Below are 12,831 nucleotides of genomic sequence, written 5' to 3' on the forward strand. Positions count from 1 at the left end.
GAAATTTTCCTATGTGTTTTCTTACCAACCATTTTCGCAATTTACTCGGTTCCATGATGGTGATTTTGTGTGTTTTACTCTTCTTTCGAACATTTTTTTGGTATTTTTCCCACAACATGGCAATTTTTAAAATTATTTTTTGAAAGGTAAAAGGTAATGGCAATTGGGTTGGACGACAAAATCTTACGTTGTTGCTTTTTGGAAGAACAAAAAAGACATTGCATTCTTTTAGGTGTAAGTAAAATATTGGTTTTTGTTTTCCAAAAGGACCTAGATGGCGGCAGTGCCGCTGCGGGTAAGGATGCGGGGGTTTTGTTGCTAGAGAGAAGGAGGGGGGTGGGGGTCAGTTAGGAGGGCTGTTTTTTTTTCCGAGAAACTTTCAATCTATTCATGTTTAATTATGACACTACAACGAACATTAGAAATAATAAAAAATATGTTTAGATTCATAGATCACCTAGAGACGACTACAAACATAATAAAGCGAATCAAAGACGCGCCATCGTCATCGCCGGTGAGGAGGGGCGTTGTGAGAGAGGAAGCGGAGAGAGCAGAGGTGAGGGGAGGGGGATCAACGGCCAGACGCAACTATATCAAACGGCTCACGTGGCGATCAATCCCGTGTATGGTCCGGCCGACCGACACAAAGCACCGTGCATAAATAATACAATATCACGTACAAAATACGCTCTACTCATGATCTCGAAGCAACGTTAACATTGATTTTCTTGGAAGAACATACAAAGAAAAAGACAGGCGCAATCACATGGTTGCACGTGGAAGTAAAATACTACCGCTCAGTTCTTGTTTTCCGAAAGGATCTTGTTGACATATGTGCCTCGCGATCTCCTTAATTATTCGATGTGGATTTGTGTAGTTAGCACAGTGCCCTACTGCATGGTTATCGACAACGGAACATCGTCTAATATATTATATAATCATCTCCAATTTTTTAAGCTCGTGCTTTGTACTTGTGTACGGCGAATCATTCGCTGCTTAACGACACGATCCTGTCGCGACCGTGTTGGATTTCCCTAACATGGTGCGTGGCTCGTTGGCTAGAAATGTATAGTATGCACGCCAATTCCCGGTATGACACCCCTGAATTAATCGGTTAATTTTTCATCCTTGGGGTGAGCGAGCTTGGACACCATCCTCGCGTCGTCCTCGGTTAGGGCGACTTGGGGTTCCCTCTCAAACCCTAAGCGTCGCCGCGGCAGGAAGTCGCAGGGTGAAGCTCGTGCGGCCGACGGCGGCGGGGGGGACCTTTCTCGCGGCACCTCGGGACAAACGGGTGGTGGATCTTGGTGGCGGTCGGCGGCGCTCCGATGCACGCGGTGGCGGGCTCGTCAAGTGGCGGTCTGACAGGTGGTTGCTGGGCCGGGTCGGCTTGTGGCTCGACTGCTGCATGCGACAGTGGTGTGGTTCTGTCTCGGCTGATGTGTCGCGGAACGGATTGTTCAGCTATGGCGAGATGGATGGCAAAAGTTGTGCTCAGATTTTCCGGCCCGATGGTGGCGATGCCTTTGGGCGTCGTTACATTGCTGAAGGGGTTGTCGATACCATTCTCGTCTAGTTGTCTGCTGCTCCGGCAGAAACCCTAGGTCTTGGTGATCTCAGATCAAATGATGATGTCAATGGTGTCATTTCTCTTCCCGGGAGCCTTATTGTGGATCTGCGTTGCTTAGGAGGACCAGTGGATGATGGCAAGTTCGTGCTGCAACTGATGCTCCTTTGGATGGATGAGACATCGAGGCGAAGTGTGGCGGCGGGCGGAGGTGATCCTCCATTTAAACGTCATGTTACGAATGCGGGGCAATTTGCTGGTGATAATCGCGGCCTTCGCGGGATAGTGACAACTCGTGATGTATTGTATGGGGTGCCTAGATATACCACCGATGGACACTTGTGATGGAAGCGTGGGATTGCCGGATCGTCTCTAAGGTGGGATTTTGGTGGTGTCGTCTTCTCCCGCCCTGCGATCGATGGCTCCCCTCAACATTGGGTGACTCCCCATTTGCTTGATGTGCACATGTTTTTCAAGTTGCATGGATATCATGTCTAAACCATGTGCGTTTGCAACAGTTTTGGCGGCTGCAACTGCTCGACAAGGATTAACTTGCTCATGTTTCCTTTCCTTCTTGTTTTTCGTCCACTTAGGCACAATGTTGGTCTTCTTTGACTTTGCTTTTTGCCGATGTAATCCTTTGTGCATGCGCGTTGGTGGTGATTGTGTGGTGGTGTTGATTATGTGCTTTCTAATTATGCAGAAGCCAGATATATGCTCATTGTGCTTTATCATGAGTTAATAAAAAGACCTTTTATAAGTAGGAAGGTGGTGTATTTCCCACCAAAGACAAATTAAGTCGGTGACATTACAAAGTGACCGGTTGAAAGTAAAACGCGATCACCCGGGTTATATCATTTTTTTTCTCTCATGGCATCAAAAGAACTCAAGTGCTTTTCACCCGCCTTCCTCAAAGCACGGCCCCGGCCTTAACCTTGACAATAGCGGAGCCCGGCGGAAGCCGTCCTGACTAAACATGGTTATTGAGGGAAAACACAAATTCTTCACTAGTAAGTTCGCAGAGGTAGTATAGTATATAGTATACTATGTGTGCATGATCTTGTGCTTCACCAGTAATTTGCATGATCTTCATGGCTCTTGGCGGAAATGATTTGTGCATGATCTTCACCAGGAATTCGCATGATCTTCGATCGTGCTGTTGGCGCAGAGCATATACTGCGTGTAGATGGCTGTTGGCGGAAAGCACAAATGCTAGTAATTTGGTGCACTAGTAACTTGACGCGGACATTTAAGATATATGGTTGGATGGCCGGCTTTTGTATTATATCTGTGACACATCCGGACGTGATCCACGGATGGACAGTGCATCCGTTTTAAGGGAATAGCGTTGGAGATGCCCTTAGCGTGACGGATTGCGATGAGTGATAGTGATTTAACTAAACCGTCGCGAGATTGCGTTGTATAAATTGGGCATCAGAACAATGAGGGAACCTCATGCCGTGCAGGTGAGGCTACAGCCTACAGCGTCCTAGTTATAAGTACCTTTCGTTTTCGTACGTCCCTGGCACTTTCACGGGAGTAATGCCTTGCCGCTCCATCCATCCATCCATGGAGATCGATGCCTGTCCACATGAACACGCGACCAGTTGCATTTCCTAGTCCAGATAGCCGGTGACGCCCAATAAGTGCGCGCGGATCTGTTGATCTTTTCGCCGGCTGACCGACCCACCGTCTTAACCCGTGCTGCAAGGCAAAAATATCTTGGCTCGTGTTTGGGTGAGAAGCCAAATCAGAATGAAATGAAATGGCGGATGCTGCCTGCTTCAGCAGCTTCAACTATGGCGCATGGCCTTTGCATAACATTTCTCTGAGTTAAGCCAGCGACATGTACCAGCTTCAGTCCTCTCGGTGGACACCTTCTTCAGGGACCAGAAGACTTGTGGCTTTTGGGTCAGGGTCGTCTATATGGCGAGCTAGCTGGTCTTTAAATATGTGCGACGACTTTGCGTTTGGACTGTGAAGAGGGGAAGATTAATGGCTGCATAGCGTACAGATTATGTAACATTGGCCCGTCGGATTGATGGCAATATCACCAGGGCACGGAAAGATAATGCCATGATGTGTTTCAGACACTCGGTAGGCCTTACTGGCTAGACGTATGAGATCATCAAATCAGCAGCAACCGAGTTATTCCCTAAATAAAGCCGGTGCCACGACCACTAGATCGCTTAACACCGTGACATTTGCTTGTGCGTGACATGGCAATATATTCCTTTCGTCTTAAAATATGTGTCGCTGATTTTGTATAATAAGTATATTCCAAATACCTCCCTCCAAGCGAGATCTTGCTTCCTTTTCTATCTATATCTATATCAATCTATATCTATATCTATACCAATATAAAAAGACCCAGAGGGGCAGATCCAACTGATCTCAGCCATCAAACTAAGTTAATCCAACGACCTAGACTGCTCCAATGGCGAGCGTTAAACGTGTTTAACGTGCAATTAATATCATACCAAAAATTACACTAATCACATGATTAACACACAAATAATTGTATACCTAAAATCCACGTGCAATTAATATATTGCCTAAATATTTAACGTGCGTTGCACGTGCGCATTTACTAGTACTACTTAAAAAGAACGTAAGGTTCTCATTTCACTTTTCTTCCCACCACTTCTTCGTCCAACTTTCCATGTATATGATAATTAATCATCTTAATTACTTACCTTCTAAACCAATTGCAGTTTAATTTACTTGCCAAATTTCTAATCAAAATATCAAGTAATTCATGGGCAGAATTTGAGGACATTTATTTACATAATTGCATTATTATTGATAGATAAATCACAAACTAACGTATTAGAATATTTATATCCCGTTGCAACGTACGGGCATTATTCTAGTAAAAAAAGTGAGATCTTGTTTGGTCGATTGTCCTTCTGGGCAAGCAACATAGAACAGACGACACAGATACAGGAAAAACACAAAAAAATTCGTTTTTCGAGCGCTGCTTTGAGCACACGCCTGGCTCACGATGCAACGGAGGCAACCAAAACAGTACTCCTTGGTAAAGAAATACTATAAAATAAAAGTGTATAGATCACTATATTAGTGATCTAAACGTCACAGAAGGAGTACCACGTCTTTAAGGTGGACCCGTAAATTCTCCGCATCCGTTCGGATCGACATGGTCTTGTATAAGTTCACGACATGGTTCGGATGCGTTTTCTCCTGTAAATTGAAGATAAAATGGGGGAGATTTACGGGAGTCTGGACAGCATACACGTAGGACTTCGACACCTCTGTCCCACCCAATCTTCCCTCCCGGTCTCATTTTCTTTCACTCTGTCCGTTCTCCCCCTTACTTTGCATCCGCACCCTTCACCTCCGTCGTCACTGTTGTACATCTCCGGCTGCCACAGAGGTATTACCGGACATCTACAACCAGCGGCGATGCGCTCGCTCGCCGTTACGACGGAGTTGTCCATCCTGGAGCCGTTTTTACCCAGGTACGCTCCACCCTGCTGTCGACAATCTCCATGGAGGACACCGCACCCGATGGGTGCTCGGTCAAATGCCATTGAGCTTATTTTCAAATGTTATATTGTTTTTTAGAGTACGAAGGATGGTGAGCTACTCAATCATGGACGACGAGTTGTTGTGCGATGCGTGGTTGGCCGTATCCGCGGATTTCGTAGGCAGGAGCAATGGGGAGGCCTTCTAACAGCAAGTGCATGAAAGTTTCAAGCACGAAAGCACATTGCGCCCTACGACATGTACATAATTCAATAACGCAATGTGAGGTCGTTATCGTCTCGCTGGTACGCTATCCACACTAGCGCCACCAAGTTTTGCGACGTGGTTCGTCAGCTCGAGGCAAGATGGCCATTGCACGCAACAGAGGATGAGATCGTAAGTTCTGCTTCCTCTTGCTCAACTTATTGGTTGATTCATTCACTCAATGTTGGTCTACACATTATATGTAGCCCGCACGCGCTGCCGTGGTGTACCACAAGACAGAGGGACAACCATTTACGTGCACACACTGTTGGATGAAGTTAAAAGGGGAGTATGTGTGGAATGACATGATCCGTTGATGAAAAACTTGATGGACATGCGGAATCTAGTCGAATTTGAGATATTATTGTGCTAGACTTAATTTGCAAGCTATCTATTAATGTTTTTGCTATTTTCTATCCGAGTTTTTATGAATATCGGCCGGTCTACATGAATTTCGTCCGATTTGTTTAAATATGTGTTGAATTATATGCGGCTACGGTTGAACGGCGGCCTTCCACATTCAAGTCCGTGAACTGCTCCGCGAACGGATGCAAGAGAGAATTTGATGCCTTATTATATTAGTATGTATATATGTACAATGCACGTCTTAACTTAACATGGTGATTTTCATAAAAGAAAAGAAAATCATAGATTTGCTAATACATTCAAGACAAAAAAGAAAATATAGTGATGTACAAATGCAAATATTAATTAAGTATGATTAATCAGTCTTGAACTTGGCACTGATATTCACTTTATTTATTTATTTCAGACTTTTCGACAATGTTCGTTCACTGGAAGAAGTCGTTCCCGTCGACTACAAAGTGACTGTGATGACTTCATCAATCTCAAGATGTTGTGCCGACTTAGTCTCTTGAAGGTGCCCACAGGTGTAGGGTATATGTTTGTGCGCTCATACTGTTGAGTGTATGTGCGTATATATGAGCATATGTGATTGTATTGTGTTAAAAAAGTAGATCATATGAAGTATAGATACCTTGAAAGAAAGAGTTCCTTATACATATCAAAAAGACTTTCTCTCGTTTTCCTTCCCTAACCTAGGCAGCTAGGGGAAACTCTCTCCACCGATGATTTCACCAACGAGCCCGTGGATTTGCCTCCCCTCCGCCCGTTGCTCATGTGGCCAACGGCCGACGGCGGGAAGGAGAATCCCGATGCCTTCGCTCCGGTTAATAGTAGTTTTTAGTCCTCGCAGGTGCGACACTTGGGGGGATGGCGACGCTTCTTCTTCGAAGTTGTCTTCCGGGTTCCGATCCTCTTCGAGTTTGTCCGTTTGGACGTAGCCAATGAAGCTCCGGCGTAGATTTCTTAGGGCGGTGAGGTTAGGGTTTCCCGATATGTGGCGAGATTTCATGTCAGGTGCTTCAGATCTATGCAAGGGTTCAATAGCGACGACTATGGCTCCAAGGCGCTGATTTGTAGGGACACGTGCACGAAGACTTTCCGGCCGTCGTCGACAAGGTAAAGCCGGCTCCAGTAAGGGAGCTGCAACAGCGGCGCGTCGGTGGCAGTAGTGGTTGCTCGTTGGTCTTGGAATCTCGATGTAATTTTTATTATGTTTGAAATGCTTATACAACCGGTGAATATTTACAATACAACGGGTACTTTTCACAAGAAAAAAAATAGAAGATCGTATCGTTATTACGTTCCTTTCAGTTACATTTTTTATTGTATTTTAGTGAGGATATCTATCTAAATCGAGCATTACGAGGACACATGGAATGGAACTAATGATGGTAGATGGCCAATGCCCACTGAACCGAGCAATTGATTTTACCTGTTTGGCATGATCTGATTGTTGATTGACCGACTTGGCATGCTACATGTCCTCCCTATCGTTGTCCTCCAAGCTCCGCCAGCAGTTTCGCAACCACGCATCATTGCGCAGAGGAATGTAATGCAAGTGCAATGAGCATAGCTTTCATATAGCATCAAATCAGACTCGGTCTCCAGCTGCATGCCTTCAATTCCTTTAGCTTTTGCCTCTCCTGATTTTTCTTGCATATATCCACTGGAGTACATACTGACCGTGCGAATATTCTCCGTGCTCCAATCACTTTAGTACATGTCTTCCATTTAATCTACAATTCCATTCTTATTCCCCGTGTTCCCATCGCTGAAAACACCCTCTGTTACTGCTTTTGCCAAACGGTAACATATGAACCGAATCGTCGTGGTGCCTGCTCGAGGAACATATTTGAAAAGCAGATGCGAATTCTTCACAAGTAGCTTCAACTTTAGACAATCGCCCGCGATGACTTTGTGCTACACGTCGGCTCTCCAGTGTGACGATCATGTCGATCCACATCGCCAACAACCTCTGGAATCGATGCATTTGTTGGGGAATCATGAACCGTCGATCTTTCTTCCAAAGCAGCTTTAACTATGTCGATCATGTTTTCTTTTGCTGAACTTTCAACATGACTTACACCAGCGATATGTACTGTACCACAACCTTACAGCATGCAAAGTAGAAATTCAATTCAGTCATACTTGAAGCTGGGAGCAGACATGCCAGAGCTTCAAGTTTCGTCGTCTTGGTTGAGCTGTAGTCAAAATTCAGACGAAATTTCAGTGGACACCTTCTTCAGAGACCGGAAGACTTATCGCTACAGGGTCAAGTCTACTCTTCATAGTGAGCTAGTTTTAATCATGCGCGGCAACCTCAGCAGCAGCAGTGAAGACGACTTTGCTTTTCTGAATGGAAAACGGTACAGAATGATGGCCGCATAGCGTACAAATTATATGACATCCATCCATCCATCCATTGTTAGAAATTTAGGGTTTATGGTCTACCTCATATTTCTCTGCGCTTATCCGTGGTGCCGTTCACAATTCGCATGTCTAAGGCTAGGGAGTAGGGACCTTCTTATACTGTTTTTCCAAAGAGTCCACCTCTTATACATATATAAGATTCCTAATTTTTTCCACTAGTTTCCGGGATAGAGTCCAGATCAAATTACCAACCACGATCATATTTGTCTGTTAATGGATTCTACCCGTTATGTCCCCGGAGCACGCACTTGTGAGCAACGCGCCATAATAGAGTGTAAATTCCTTTAATTATGTAGATCAACATTAGGGCAGTAATCTAATTATACGATCTAGCTCCTTCCAATCATCAGTGTACCCGGGTAGTCTTTCCAATATAAATAATATATTGTATTCCACTGATAATCGACCAGCTTCCTTAAGCATATATTACTTAAGTACATTCCAGCAAGTAACAATTCCATACTAAACATGTAAATCAATTTCATGTATAAATACATGTACAATTCCATAATAAGATATTTCGAATATTAACAATTCCAAGCAATTTGAATATAGTTGCAGGACACATAATTCCAACATCCATCAGATTGATGGCATGATCACCAGGGCACTAAAAAGCTAACGTTGTGATGTGGGTTTCAGACTTTTAGTAGACCTTACTGGCTTGAGTTGTTTTGATGAATCAACAACAACCATGCAAGCTACTGCTCCCTCCGATCCGAATTAATTGATGCAACCTCTATACAACATTGTATAGAGATTGTCGTCTGAGTAGAGTTTCGGAGTTCCTAGATGACCATGGTTACTGGCGTCTTGTCCTTTTGCAACAATATTTCTGTCAGCCAGATATAGAGTCAATTTTGGTTCAGCGGGATCCGGCATGATCCTCCGAGATGATAAGGGTGGAGTGATATTTGCTGCGTATTGAAAAAATTTCCACTGTAATGAGGCTCTCGAGGCTGAACTTCAAGCGATGGCGGAGGGGCTCAAGCTGGCGGCGGAGCATTCTTCGACTACAACCCTCATTCAGTCGGATTGTGCAGTGGCACTCAAGGTGCTTTCAGATGATTCCCTAGAAAGGTCAGCATACGGCCAACTGCTTAGTGATATTAAGTACTACATGAATGGTAGGATTGTTATTCCTGTTAAAATTCTTTGTGAACAGAACAGAGTTGCTGATTGTTTAGCGAACTATGGGAGAGGCGGGGATAGCATAGCTTGTTGGCTGGGGCGTCCACCCCCCCCCCCCCCCCCCCCCCCCCCCCCCACACACACACCACCACCACCGCGTGTCAGTGATTTAGTCGCTGAAGATTGTAAGTCTGTCAATTTGGAATAAAATCGTATGATTCCTGCCAAAAAAAAACTTGGACAGGTGGGAGTAATAAAATTAATAAAGCCAGTGCCACGACCACTAACTCACCAACAAGTTACTTTCGTCCAACTCGGAAAAAAAGAGTTACATTTGCTAGTGGTGCTGGAAGGAGACTTGGTTGCGCATCTACTCAGACTGGCACAAAAATGTGTTTTTTTTTTGCGAATGGAGACCTTGTTTGGTCGATTGTCCTTTTGGCATACTCCATCCATTTCAAAACATTTGAAGTTCTAGCCCCCCCCCCCCCCCCCCCCCCCCCCCCCCCCCCCCCCCCCCCCCCCCCCCCCCCCCGCCCCTACTCAGATGGAATGGTGCTGGAAGGGAGACTGGTTGAGCATCTACTCAGACTGGCACAAATGTGTTTTTTTTTGCGAATGGGGGACCTTGTTTGGTCGATTGTCCTTTTGGCATACTCCATTTCAAACATTTGATGTTCTAGCCCCCCCCCCCCCCCCCCCCCCCCCTTCCCCCCCCCCCGCCCCTGTCAACTATATTTAAATAATTTGAAACAAAGGTGTAGATAACAGATAACAGAGAGCACAGACAGACTGGACAACACCCGCACCAATACAGGCGAGGCTCCCATGTATTTTTTTTCTTTTGGTTATTTTGGTGTTTCATTTTTGTTTTCGTTTTAAAAATATGTTTGATATTTCAAAAGGAATTTATAAAATTTGAAAATATGTTCTAAAACTTTAAAAACATTCACACATTTCGCAACTTTTCCTGGATTTCAAATAATGTGCATACATTTTAAAAATGTTCGCGATCTTAAAAAATGTTCATAGTTTTTCCAGAAAATGTTATGAACTCAATTCCATGATTTAGAAATGGTCCTGGGCTTTTAAATTGGTTGCAAATTTGAAAAACTAGTTACTAATTTCAAAAATTCTTAATGAATTTGGAAAAAATGTTTTCGAACTCAAAATATAATCATGATTTTGGGAAATGTTCCCAATTTTTTTAAAAGATTGAGAATTTTATTTCGTTTTCCAAATTCCAAAACATGTTGCTGAATTTGATAAATGTTCCCTAATTTATTTACTTGTAATTCAAAAATATTCTGCATTTCAAAAATGTTCATGATTTTCGAAAATGTTCTCAGATTTCAAAATTTTCTCGCAAGTTTGAAAGAACATTCCTGCATTTAAAACAACGTCCATGAATTTGAAAAATGTATCACTTATTTAAATTCGATTTCTTATTTAAAAAAGTAAAAATAAAGAAAAAACTATCAATTGGAAAGAAAAGATAGAATAAAAAATCTACAAAAAGCCAACAAAAGAAAACATAGAGAAAAAGCAAAACCAATAACCTTCAGAGAACAGTGGGAGAAAGACCAACAAAACATAAATGGGCCAGTCCTGGTGCATCGGGGACTGTGGGGGATGCTATGCTAAGGAAATAGACAAAGTGAATAGCACCTGATGATTTTGGTTGGCTGTGCAACCGGCGGGTAGTACCGTGTTCCTTTGTCTTCACGTACCAATTGGTGGATTGATGCCATGTACTAAGAGCAGCAGCATAGCTTTGTAATAGCTCCTCAATATCTGGAGTGAGTAACCAGAGGTACTCCGTAGCACTTTTTTTTTAAATCCGACTTGGGCATCCTGCCTTCTCTGCTTCTATCTTTCCTGCCTTAGCAAACCACTGTAGTATGAGCGCTCAAAAACCGGCTTGTGCGGACGGGCTTCAGAAAAAGAGCAGGGCGGGTGCGCTGCGGCGCGAAGAACTAGCAGGCGGCCAGCGTGAGCGTAGTAGCGGCGGGACGAATCACGACGGCGGTTCAGCCTAACAGCGGTGGAAGTAACCCGACGGGGGCGATCCGTAAACCGGCAACTTGCTGTGGAATTCCTGAAGAATCTCTGACCCGGCAACTTGCTGTGCCGTATGAAGGTGAAAACTTTAACTCGTCTCAATATAATTGGGCACATGCTTTCTCAACCAGGCAGCTTGGGGTCAACCGACAACTCGTAGCAGTTTTGCCGGTGCGGGGCCGAGCGACGCGGACGGACGCGATGAGCCAACGCAGGAAGGAGGCAAGGCAGGACGGTGGTTCACGGGCTCCCCTGGGGCAGCCCACCGGCGGGCTGCTTCCTGAACGGACGGAGGCGAGTCTTGCAAAAGAGCCCCGGCAGAGGCGGCTCGAGGCGCGGCCATTGTAGGAAGAAAATCAAGGCTTCGACCCGACAACGGCCGCCGGAGACATGAGTTGTACGATCCGCTTGAGATGAGGCGGAGTCAGTACAAGGGCAGTTTGAGGCGCTCAGTGACTCAACGACCGACGGGTCAGTGGCCATGCGAATGCGGGACGGAGGCGATGGCTGCAAGTAGCTCAGTGACGGTGCACGAGCCGACAAGAAGGCAGTAGCCCGAGGTGCCCCAGGGGAGGTAGCGGCTCAGAGTAGTAGTATCTTGAGGCAGGTACGAGATCAGTGGCAACTTTGACGGCAGCGATTGGTCATGTAGTACGGGCGCGAGCCACGTGGCCGTGGTAGCGGAGGCGGGCGGCTCGCCAGCGGAGACAGCCGTTCACGGGTGCAGAAACGACCGCGATAGGAGCGGCTCAAGGGCGGTCAATGAGTGAGGCCGCGACAGCAGCTTGATACATCAGTCCAAGGCGGCCACTTCCACTTGAAACGGAGGCAAAGCAAACCGGGGCTTGAGGTCCATGGGAACGGGTGCTGTGAACGGCCACTGATGGAATTTTTCTCGTTAGCTTTTGTATTCATAATCCTTCGAGGTTTCGCTTAACTTTTCTGTTGGTGTATCTCTTTCATGCAACGACGCATTTTGTCCAATTTGGCATCTGATAAATTACTTAGGAATCAAAACATTGTAGTTCAGCAATCTCCTGGGAGCCTTGCCTGCACTCCATGCAGGAGGTCAAAGCCCAAGACGAAACCCTGGCAGCTCGGCGCGCGGACCATAACGGCGATTTAAAATGAGACTAGGAAGAAGGAGACCAGTGACCAGTGAGCTACAGCGGCAGCTTGACACAATCCTCAGGTAGCTCGAAACCACGACTCATGCCGCCGGTGACTCAAACAGAGGAAAACCGTGGCGGCGTCTCAGACAGTTGCCGGCAATTCAGCACATGTTGACAAATTTCTGTAAACCGACTCAACCGCGGCGGAGGCGGGTCAGCGCGGTGGCGAGGCAAGCTTCGATGGCGGCTGAAGTGGCCAGGCAAAGCAGAGTCAGCGCCTCAAGGATGGAGGCGAAAGGCGGCTGAACCAGGCCGGGGGTCGACGAGGGCGGCGCAACCGCGGGTCATGGTGAGACACGCAGGCGGAGTAGACCGACGGCTGGGCGCCGGTGAAACACGCAGGGGCGTGTAGGC

The sequence above is a fragment of the Triticum urartu genome, chromosome 4 (assembly GCF_003073215.2).
Source record: "Triticum urartu cultivar G1812 chromosome 4, Tu2.1, whole genome shotgun sequence".
NCBI classification, from domain to species: Eukaryota; Viridiplantae; Streptophyta; class Magnoliopsida; order Poales; family Poaceae; genus Triticum; species Triticum urartu.